We start from the raw sequence: 11,815 nt of genomic DNA on the forward strand, positions 1-11,815 counted from the left end.
ACAGTGTCCAACTACAACTAAAAAATAAATATTGGGGAAAAAAACAGAAGTGAGCAGAGACAAGGGACAGAGCTGGGCAAAAGGACCCTCTGGGAAGAGGGATCTTTGTCTGAAGATGAAAACAATGGAAGTTATGACAATGCTAACTTTGCCTTCTGTCATAACAAAGAACATAAGAGAGCAATTTCAATTCGATTCAGGAAAAAAATAAAACACTCCAAAATTGAAGTGCCCACCCAGGCAAAGACCTGGAGCTGTGTTATGCTCTGCCTCACAGAGCTCACGGCCCAGCAAGGAGGATGACAGTTAAAATCTGATTTCCAACGTGAAGCTCCCCAACCCTATAGTTCCAGCTTAGAGCCCAGCCCCAGGCCCCGAAGAGGGAGATAAATAAGTTGAGGAGTAAGTTAGGGCAACTGCCCTTGATCATTCAAATGTTTCCAGCCACCCTCGGATGCATTCTTTAAACTGGGTCATTCCTTTCCAACCATGGAGACATGGCTTCCAAAAACTATCAATTTATCCTTTATAAACTGCTCACACAGGCACAATATCAGAAAAAGAAAAATTCCTTTCATTCTCATCCAGGAAGAGCAGGGCTTCTTGCCCTTTGTAGTTACCTTTTCTGCTTCGTTTTCCCATATACAGCTCTCATTTGAGACTTAAAACAACTCTGCCAGGATGGTTCTTATCACAATTCCAAAAATCTGAAAAGCTCTAGAAAATAAAAGTATCTCAGTCCTGACCTCAGCTAAGGTTGCTTAAAGTCCTTTGGTTCTACTTGGTGTTGTTTGATTACCAAATGGAACCCAGCAGACTCTGCAGGCAGTGTTATGTAATACATGGTATGTGCATCCTATTACCTTTCTAGAATCCAACAAGCTATGTACTCCAGGACACATGTGGCCTCAAGGATTTTTTTTTTATAAATGTATTTATTAGTTTGTATACTGGGTATTGAGCTCAGTACTTTATCACTAAACCACATCCCCAGACATTTTTTTAATTTTTTATTTTAATTAGGATCTCACTAAGATGCTTATGGCTTCACTGAGTTTCTGAGGTTGTCCTTGAATTCATGATCCTCCAGCCTCAACTTTTCAAGTCACTGGGATTATAGCTGTGTACCACCAAGCCCTGCCAGCCCCATGGGTTTTTAGATGAGGATCTGACCCTAAGAGTTATGGAACTTTGCAACTCTCCTTTACATGAGATGAAGAAACCAAGTCTGAGAAACTATACTACCCAGATTGGCATGGATATTGCTCTTGATGGTCCAGCAAATGGGCAAACCTGCAGATGGTAATCACAACAGGAAGTGAGGTGATTAATTTTGAATTTTGGAAAATGTAACTGTATTGGTGATACAGAAGCTGTATCTGTATTGGGAATGGATGTCTTCAGGGGTCTCCAGCTGACCTTCACATGCATATATCTAACACATACCTTTCAATCCTTTCTTGACTAGGTCATTCAGGTGCATTTGAGGCACTGGCCACTCTTTTGTCCCTGAACTTCCTATGCCCTTGGGTTATTTGGACCCCATTCTTCCTAGCTTATCCTCCTCCCCTCTGTCTCTGTCCTGGTCTCCTCTGCCTCTCTGATCCTTCAGCATTAGGATCTCAATATATCGGACTTTGCTTTCACCATCTCAAGTTATCCCTATGTGACACCTTGGAGTTTTATCTACTACATCTATACCGTAGGACAGCTGGATTTGTTCTTAGTCAAGACCTTGTCCCTGAGCTTCAGACTCATATGTCCAACTGCCTGTCAGGTCCTGAACTAACCCTGGAGTTGCATTTTTGGAGATGAAAATAATTTCTCAGCAAATCAAAATATAATATATAAGCAATAAATGTGAAACCTCCTTTCTTAAAACTTATTGTTACCATTGGCAAATTATTAGCCACTCCTATACGATATTTGACTTTGAGGAATTCAATAATGATGTATCACAAACCTTTTACAGGGCAGTCATTGAATTGGGCCAAATGTTTTACAAACGAATGAGGTCAGGAATGGAGACAATAAGACAAGTTTACAAGTACCTAAAACTGAAGCCAGAAAGCATGTCACAGCAAAGGAGAGAGCAGTCTAATCCCTGAGATTTGACAGTATCTGTGTTTGCTTTCCCTTCCATTTATCTCCAGTTCCAGATCTTTCACCAAAGGACTGCAGAGGCAGGCAGAAAGGAGGAAGCGGGGCTTCCTTTTGAGGTGGGAGGTCTGTAGCTCACTGGTAGAGAGAGAGCTTGCCTAGCATGCACAAGGTCCTGGGTTCCATCCCCAGTACTGCAAAAGATTATTATTTTTTAAGTTGAGATGAATGACTGGTTTTGAACTCTTCTGCTTGATTTTTTTTTTTTTTTGTCTCCCTTTGTTTGCCCGAGCTGTCTTCTAAAAATAGCTGTGTAGCTGTTCCAGACTAGGAACAGGTGGAGGTCCTTAAATGGATTCTTCCATTAATAATCATAATAATAGTCCAAAGTAGGGCTGGCATGCCAGGAATGTGTGTCATTACATTTATTTTCTCACATTCAATATTTATCAAGCCCAGTATATGCCAGGAGTCAAAGAAGACCTTGTTCTTCTTGTACCTTCCCAGGTTTCATGGATTCAATGCAAGGCAGTCAGGGTAAAACAAACCTGGTAAGAGAAGCCAGCCAGAAACCGGTTTGCCCAGGAGTTGTGTCCCAAATAGGGAGGAAAGGAAACCTGAGTACTGACAGGAGGCGGGTCTCAAGGCAGCTTTGGCTATGTCCAGTGGAGGGCAGTAGTGTGCAGATAGTCACCGGAGACAGTGTCTCTGAGGGCACAGGAGGAGTGGGGCAGGGATTCAGCACCTACTCAGCTCAGCTGGGAAGGTGTTGGTGCATGTGGCTACCCTGCTCAACCTCAACACTTTCCTGAGACAGCCTTGGCTGTTATTTGATTGCCAACTCTATTTTCAATGGAGGTGAATTCATTCATTTCTTATTAAACAACTATCCTGGATCTGTCACCCTACTAGATGCGCAGCAGCAAATCCAAAGCTATGCACCAGAAACTCACAAGCTGATGAGTGCTGAGGAGGATGCAGAGTCAGGGATATACACAAAAGCATCAAAACTGAAGGCATAAACAAGCATTGATGGACATAACCTGGCACAGTACCTCCAAAGAGGTCTGAGTATTTCCTGCCTTGGGAGAGTCAGAGGTAAACCATTTGCAAATAAAACAATGTCAAGTGACAATTTGACAATATGAAGTGACCAAAAAAAAAAAACCCTTTTGCCTTTGTGAATCAGTGGGAGCAGTCTAATGCTGACTCTAAGATCTATATTCAGTACTTTCCTGGATTATTATTATTATTATTTTAATTTTTTGCAGTGCTGAGGACTGAGCCCAGGACTTCAAGGATCCTGGGCCAGTTCCCTACCACTGAGCTACACCACCAGCCCCATTCTGAGCATAATCTGGAACTGCCTAGGGAACCTAAGGATTGCCTGGTGGCTGAGGGCTAGAAAGGTGGGGAGGGAGGAGCAAAAAAATAGGGGGGAAAAAGTTCATCTGAGAAACAAAGCCCCCAGGGGAGCCAGTCTCAGGGGACTGGGGAATCAAGACTGGACTAGCACAGTAATGCCACCCCTACTTCAGAGGCACCCCCAGGGGCATCTCACGGTTCCTGAAGGCTGTCCTTCTCTGTCCCTGTTGCATCCCACTCCAAGAATGCTGACATTTCCATACTTTGGGCAGATAATGATCCCTTTAAGTGAAACAGATTTCAAGCAAATCTAACACACCTCAAAAAAACAACAGGAGGCAAAGGCCTTGTTTTTTTCCCAAGGGTATTGAGCGAGAACAGGCTCCCATTAAACCTTGTGTGTCGGAAAGGCCACCCTCAGTGCTGCCTCCTCCAGGGGAAGCTGGGTCAGGCCAGGTCACACACTACCCAACCTCTGTGGCTAGCTGTTCCAGAGACCTGAGGCCGATGTCAGGGGCACTGAGATTCCCGAGGCTCTGGGCTTGTCAGTTTCATCTGAAACTGATTAAAATGAAATGCTAACCCAAGTAGCTGGAAGAAAAGGTCAAGATTTTACCCCCGCCTGCTCCCCTCTGTCCCTCCCTCCTGCCTCTTGGGCACACTGCTCTCTGGCTTGGGTCCCACCAAGGCTCCGATTTCCCCTTCACACAGGCAGCCCCGCACTGCCCAGAAATCCCGCAGAATGGCCCCATTGTAGAGCAGGCAAACTAAAATAGCAGCATTTTCTCTCCTCTGCCTTAGGGAGAGTCACTTAAAACCCCAAAGTCCCACATGTGGATGACAATGGAAGTTGTTGTTGCAAATTAGTGGTCCTGGAACAGATGAGAGGCAGGTAGTCGGAAAGCAGCCAGTGTGGTGGGATGGGCCGTGGAGAGCACAGTTACACAGTCACTCCATTAACCCAATTAGCAAACTCTGGCAGGAATTCTGTCCACTGCCAAGGAAGCACAAGGTAGGGAAGGTGGGAAGAGGGGGACAATGAACTGGTGTGTGGTGCGGGGAAGGGATGGGGAGGGAAGGATTGCTGCTGGGATGGAAGGGGTAGGTGGAAAACTTCAGTTATTCCTATGCTGGCTAATGTTATTTTTTATCATTTTTAAATGTTCTGTTTTGTTTTTGTTTTAACCAGGCCCTGGAGCATTTGGAATAACAATGTTTGCATTAATTAATAAATCAGATGACATCTCTACTCCGAAGCAGCTCTGTCATGGAAACCCCCTGGGTGGCCTGGGGAAGGGTGACAGTAGAATCTTGATTGATCACAGCTGCCACATCATCGGTCATTCAGTCCACCAAGACAATCAACACTTCCCCAGGTCTACCTAAGGACTCACTTAGGTTTTGTTTTGTTTTGGGGTTGGGTGGGAAATACAGAAAGACACAGCATGAATAAGGCAACATCTGTATGCAGAAGTGGCTCTTTTAAACAGTGTTTACAATCAAGTTCCAGAATTTTTTTGGGGGGTGGGGTGGTACCGGGAATTGAATTGAGAGGCACATCCCCAGCCCTATTTTATATTTTTATTTAGAGACAGGGTCTCATTGAATTGCTTAGTGCCTCACTTTTGCTGAGGCTGGTTTTGAATTCATGATCCTCCTGCCTCAGCCTCCTGAGCTGCTGGAATTATAGGCCAAGTTCCAGAATTTTGCCGAACTTCTGTTCAAGTTAATTGAGACAGGTTAAGTGGGAATGTGAATCAGGAAAAGCTCCAGAGAGGAGCTGGATTTTAGAGAGATAAAATTTAGATTGTACCAGATACAAGGAGGGTGTTTGCAAAGACAAGCTTTTAGGGAACAAGTGTAGCTCTTCTCGGGGGTGGGGGGGTGGTGCAGAATACAGGGAATATGGTGATGACCTTAGTGGCAGAGATGCCTAGAATGACTGATTGGGAAAGAAGGTTCTGGAGTGGGCAATGAGGACTAGAAACATGGTGAGGGAGATCCTCCCACTTCCCTGTCACAGCTTTATGTCTTTAGAGGTCACAAAGTTGGAAAGTGGCCTGGGAGCTTAACGTGGTGACTGGGATTGCAGGAACCAGCACCCTGACAACCACAGCTTTCATCACAGTCAGTAAAGAGAAAGGTTTAAAATCTCCCACAGCTCAGTGCCCTGGGTAACTGTGGAAGGGCAGATGGAAAAGATAAGCCCAGAGAGGGAGAGCTGAAATGATGAGTCGTTCATTAGGTGCCTGCCCTGGATCCTTCTCCCACTCAGACCTAGTAGCCCTGGTTCCTCAGTTCCTTCAGCCTCCCCTGCAACCATGGATCACCCTCTCTACCCAATTTCTCCCCTTTGCATTTACTCCTTTCTCATTTTACCCAGCCTCTTGGCCACTGTGAGGGAGAACAATCACAAAATATTCAAAGCTTTTATCTTCAAAACAGATGACCCATTGTTTTGTGTCTCTTGTGTTTGACCAGTTGCAAAGACAGTGTGTCTGGTTGCTTGGATCTGCTAAGCTTCACTATTCCTTATCATCTGTCTTTAAGGTGCAGGGGCTGGGAGGGCAAAACTGACCTTTGTAACACAATATCTCAGACAGGATCATGCAGACAATCCTGCTCAGGAAATATTTGCCAATGCTCAGGATGACAACATATGGAGAAACTAGCCTCCACAAATGTTTTAAGGAAAACATTCTTCTTTAACAACTGACTGATGGAATTTTTGTAGTTCCAGAGATGTTAGATCAGGCATATGCATTGTGATCTATGGAACTATCTTTGTCCAGGGGTGAAATTTGGGAAACATATACAGCTTGGTTTTGGGGTATAGGTCACCAACACCCTCATGGGCACAACCCTCCTTTTCCCATTCCCTTGCATCTAGGCCCTCCCTTGGCACAAGGCTGGGATCAAGTTTGTGCATGAATTGATTGATGGGTATCCTATACCTCCTTTGCACCCAGTCACACAATGACCGCCTGTTCTCAAGGTACAACCCAAAGTCATGCCAGCCTCTTCTCAGATTTCATAACTGCCCTGGAATTGCACCTGGCCCTTCTTCCCCTGGGGCTTCAAGGTTGGAGGCCAAGCGGATGGCCACAGAGCTACATCCCCAGCCCAGCCCTGGGATTTTGTATTTAAACAGACCATCTTCCCTGTGACTAGAAAACCATGCATTTATTTTTTTAAAAAAATAGTTACTGCAGGGAGTGGTGATGCATGCTTGTAATCCCAGAGGCTTGAGAGGCTGAGGCAGGAAGATTGTGAGTTCAAAGCCAGCCTCAGCAATTTAGCAAGGCCCTAAGCAACTCAGCAAGACCTTGTTTCTAAATAAAATATAAAAAGGGCTGGGGATGTGGCTCAGTGAATAAGTGCTCCTGGGTTCAATCCCTGGTACAAAAAAAAAAATAGTTATTAAGCAGATACCATGTGCCAGACATACCTCTTAGGGCTTGGGAATAAGGAATAAGGAAGGACTTGGGAATAAGGACTCACAGAGAAGCAAGTAAAAGCAAGTATAGTCAGGGAACAAGGGCCCCTTTTCCCCACTCCCTGCTCATACAAGTCCAGGCTCCTGAGGCTACTGGGGTTTTGGAGACTGACTTAGTCTTGTGTGAGTCAGAAGAGCCTTGGCAGTTCAGGTCATTTTTCAGGAGTGAGCTACCTCTTATTCCAGGTAGGAGAGACTAAACAGGTCTCAGGCTCACCTGTGGGTAGAGAACTACTTGGGAAGTCCAAAGTGGTACAGATTAGTACTTGGTTCCCTAAGAACACCTAACCTCCCTTGTGAGCTCCTGGCCCATCTCCTGGCTCTGGCTCTGCTGTGAGGCGCAGGCTCCAGTCTGAGCAAGCCCTGACAGAAATGGCCATGGAGCTCACCCTGACCTTGAAGTTCCCACTACAAGCACAGACAGGCCTTTAAAAAGCTTCCTAACTTCCTGGGGGTGGGGAGGTGGGGATGAAGGTTAGTGCGTTGATTGCTGTTGTGTCATTTTCTGGTGCGGTTCCAGGTGGCTGGCGCCACCACCTCTCCTCCATGCAGATGCTGAGGCCAACGAGGCTCAAGAGAGAGAGTTGCTTTGAAGAAGCCGGCATTGACCTCTGGTGCCCTGTCTTGGTGTTGGGAAGCCTTACAGCTGCTCTGGGCTGCAGAGCCTTCCCTTCACTGACTTGAGACTTTTTGGATCAGAGTATTGGTGAAGCAGAGTTTTGGCAAGAGCCTTGGCAGTTGCTGCCAGGAAAGAGGCTGAAGGAAGATAATTAGACCTGGTAATTGGTTGCTTTTTCCTTTTTTACAGGCAATAGTGACAATGGCTGGGAGCAGAAGACACCAGAAAGTTGTCCTCCAGAACCAAAGCTGAACTGTCCTAATTCTAGGAGACAATGCTGGCTCCTAGCCAGTGTGGCATGTCCCATCACATCCTATCTGGCATACCTATCTGGATGTGAAAAGGTTCTTGCAACTCATGCTGTCTGAAAGCAATGTAGGTTTATCACCCGTGTCGTGCTCAGAGACCAGGTAGCTTAAAACTGTGAATCCAGGAGCAACCTTCAGATGGAGTTACCCACGTCTACCTCCTCCAGGGAGATTTGATGGAGCCTATTACAAGGGGACTTCATTAGAGGCTTTTGTTTCTTGTAGATCTGACTCATCATTTCCCTGAGATAAGTTTGCTTTTGGGCAGTGTCCAGGCCCCCATCCCTCCAGTTGGCTATTTCACACGACCAGATGGCTCATATTAGATCTCAATTTGCAACTCGCCACCCTTTGTGGGCATGTGCTCTGGATTTGTCCCAACCTGAGCAGCTGATTCCCTTGGTTGATTGGGGAAGTCCTCACCATTTAATTCCTCCTCAGCACAGGGGCTGTGGGTTGGATTTCCAGTTTCTGAAGGATGACTACTTATCTAAACCCTGATCTAAAGTACAGCCCTGGAACCTGAAGATAGAGCTCAGATGGGGTCTCTGGGAGCTCTTTAAAAGGTCTTCAAGAGCTGGTGCTGCCTTTAGGAGAGCCGTCACTCAAAGTTCAAAGGATGGACTAAGTTGGAATCAAGAATCTCTTCTAGTGGCTTGTTTAATATCTTGGATAAAAGCAGAAGAAAGACTCAAACTCTGGTATTTTATTTTATTTTATTTATTTGCAATGCTGGGTATTGAACCCAATGCCTCGTGCATGTGCTTTTCCACTGAAAGACACCCCCAGCCCAGCTCTGGGAGTTTGGATTTAAACATATGATCTTTCCTAGATTTCTTCCTGACCAGTTATCCATGCACTTATTCAAAAGACAGTTACTAAGCACATACCATGTTCCACACACGGTGCTTAGGGCTTGGGAATAAGGATAAAAAGTCCTTGCCTTCAAGGGACCTTATTGACCTCTGAAAGAGGTAGGTACTTACTGTGAAGCAAGTGAAAGCCATTGTAGTAGAGTGACCAAAGGCCCAGACTCAGGACTGGCTGGGTTCATATTCCTGCTCTGCACTTACAAGCAATATACTTTGGGCAAATTCATATACTATGTTCATCAGTTTCCTCATCTGTAGAATGGGAATAATACTGCTATCGAAACTAGTGTTTTATGAGGGTCAAATTAGTTAATGAATTCAAAGTGCTCAGAACCATGCCTGTGTATAAACATTAGAAAACCTTGGTATTGCTGGTCATAGTGACATATGTCTGTCATCCCAGCAACTCAGGAGACTGAGGCAGAATTGCAAGTTCCAGGCCAGTTTCAGGATTTAGTGAGACCCTGTCTCAAAATAAAAAGGAGTAAGGATGTAGCTCAGTGGTAAAAGCACCCCTGGTTTAATTCCAGTCCAAAAAACAAAACAAAACAAAAAAGCTTGTTATCACGGGACTAACTTATGAAGGATTGAAGAAGAAGAAAAGGCTTATACACAAATTCCAGGATTTTGGGATTCTGGACATTTATAGTCAGGAAAGCAATATTGGAATCTAGAGTCTATATAATATACTTATTTGACCTTCAATAATTATGACCTTGACTTGCTCCTTGGTAAAGTGGGGATAGTAAGATTTTCCCTTCTGACATCATTGGGAGAAAAGAGAAACCAACATTGGCATCTATTCATGTTCTAAATACAGTTTTCTTCTGAGAATTGAGAGAAGGAACATATTTTAAGTATGTGAGGGATTGGGGCAGGTTCAATGAGAGAGCACTGTTCAATCCCCAGCACCACAAAAATTAAAAATAAAAAACTCATTGTAAACTAAAATGCAACACATAGGGCAGTCATGATTTTCTCTCTGCTCTCTCTCCACCCCCCAGGTCCATCACACGGGTAATTGAGAGATGATGAAAAAGTCAGGCGCTTTGGTCTGACTAATAATAGCAGATAGTGCTTCGCCTCCGTGTGATTGTTCCTGTTTTCTGTGCTATTTAGTTTCTGATTACTAAAGCTTCGTGACCCCGAGGAGGCTGGTGATTTCCTTAGAAGGAGGAACTGGGAGCAACAAGAAGCACAGTGAGACACGTTGAGCTCCTTAGAGGAAAAGTTAATGAATGATCCCATCAGATATGACAAGCACAAACGGTCCCTGGCTCAGACTCAGGTTCTTCTGGATCTGGAGGGGCTGCTTCCTAACTTCTGTAAGTCTGGCTGTGTCTCAGGGCTCCTGCAAGGCAGGCTGGGCACAGGCAAGGTTATATGCAAAACTAGGTGAGGAGGGTGGGTGAGGCAGGGTGGGGGTGGGATGAGGGGTGTCAGCCTCTCTGTGTGTTCACTAACACAAGTTACTTTCACATGTCCGGAGGCTTCTTGGCGAGGTTACAGAGCTTGCCACCAAGATTAAGGTCATCTGGCTGGGCAATGGTATGGGGGCGGGGGGGGGGAAGGAAGTCTGGGAAGTGCATGCAGACAGCACTGGGGCCTATTCGGGAGACTGGCCAGCACTAACGGGATTACCATCCGCTGCCCTGATATCTGCCAGGAAGTTGTGAAATGAAATTTCAAGGACCCAACCAGAGCCAGAGATTGTGTGGGATGACTTGGCTGAAAGCAAGAATCCTCAGGCTAATCGGGCCATGTCCCCGGTGTTCCATGTGTCCCTTTGCAGAACAGAAGATTCTGCCAGTTCCCTGGCTTTCTTCCCAGTCCCTCCCAGGTCTCTGATAATCCTAAACTGTAAGGTTGAGAAGGGGACTACCGCCAGCCCTTTCTCCAGTCCTTTCAATAAACCAGATCCTAGTAGGAAGTCCTGCCTGATGCCTTAACCAATCTGACCCTCCGTAGTCTCAGCTTATTGAAAAGGCTCTTGTGAGGATCCATTGAAAAAATGCATCTGCAAACTGTAAAGTTACCTCAAAAGGGAGGCATTGCTCTAGGCACAGAACTGAAGGCCTAGAGGACAAAAGGAGCAGAATGGAGCCTCTGGGCCTGGCTCTGTTCCAAATCAGCTCCTCTCCTGAACACACAGAAAAGGGACCTTTTTCATAAACCTTCTTTCTGACTTCTTCTAATGTGAGCATCCCAAGCTTTCATTGGTGTTTGGGATTCCTAATTAAAAGGAGTTTGCAAAGATCACAGAGCTGACTGGGTTTTTTTTTCCCCCCCCCTCAGGATATTGTTCACCTGTGACCCCACTGCCACTGATCTGAATAGCACAGCCGCTCCCCAGTCCAGGTACCCATGGGGCCCTGTTTTTAGCAGGATTTGTGTTTATAACATGACAGTGTCTTTACCTCTTATCTAGCAAGAGTGAGTAATCTATTTGGGATATTTAACAAAAACCAGACATTACCTCACTGGTGTCTTATCCAGAGCTACTCCAGTCTTCCCATTAATTCCAGCAGTTTGGGGTCTTTTGCCATATTAAGCAGTATAGAGAGAAATCTATATAGCCTTTTTCCCCCTCTGGGTAAAGGGAGTTACAGAACACACAAAGTTTAAAAGTTCTACTCTAACGTGTATTCAAGTCTGTTCTTTTTCCCAGTAAATATAGGGGTGGGGGCTGTTTTGGTGATTGAACACATGGGTGCTCTGCCCCTGAGCTACACTCCCAGTCCTTTTTTTGCTTTGTTTTCATTTTGAGACAGGGTCTTGCTAAGTTGCTGAGGCTGATCATCACAGAGGCACTCATCTGTTGATCCAGAGACTTGGGAGTCTTTAGGCAGGAGGATTGGGAAAGTCAAAGCCATCCTGGGCAACATGGAGAGATCCTGTCTCAAAATAAAATTAAAAGAGCTGGGGATGTAGCTCGGTGCTTGCCCAGAATGTGCAAGGTCTTGAGTTCAATTCCCAGTACTGCAAACAAACAAACATCTATTTTCTTCATTTTGAGATCATGACTGAAGGATTAACCCTAGCCCATCCCCCAAGC

This window comes from Urocitellus parryii, chromosome 9 (genome assembly GCF_045843805.1).
Source record: "Urocitellus parryii isolate mUroPar1 chromosome 9, mUroPar1.hap1, whole genome shotgun sequence".
NCBI classification, from domain to species: Eukaryota; Metazoa; Chordata; class Mammalia; order Rodentia; family Sciuridae; genus Urocitellus; species Urocitellus parryii.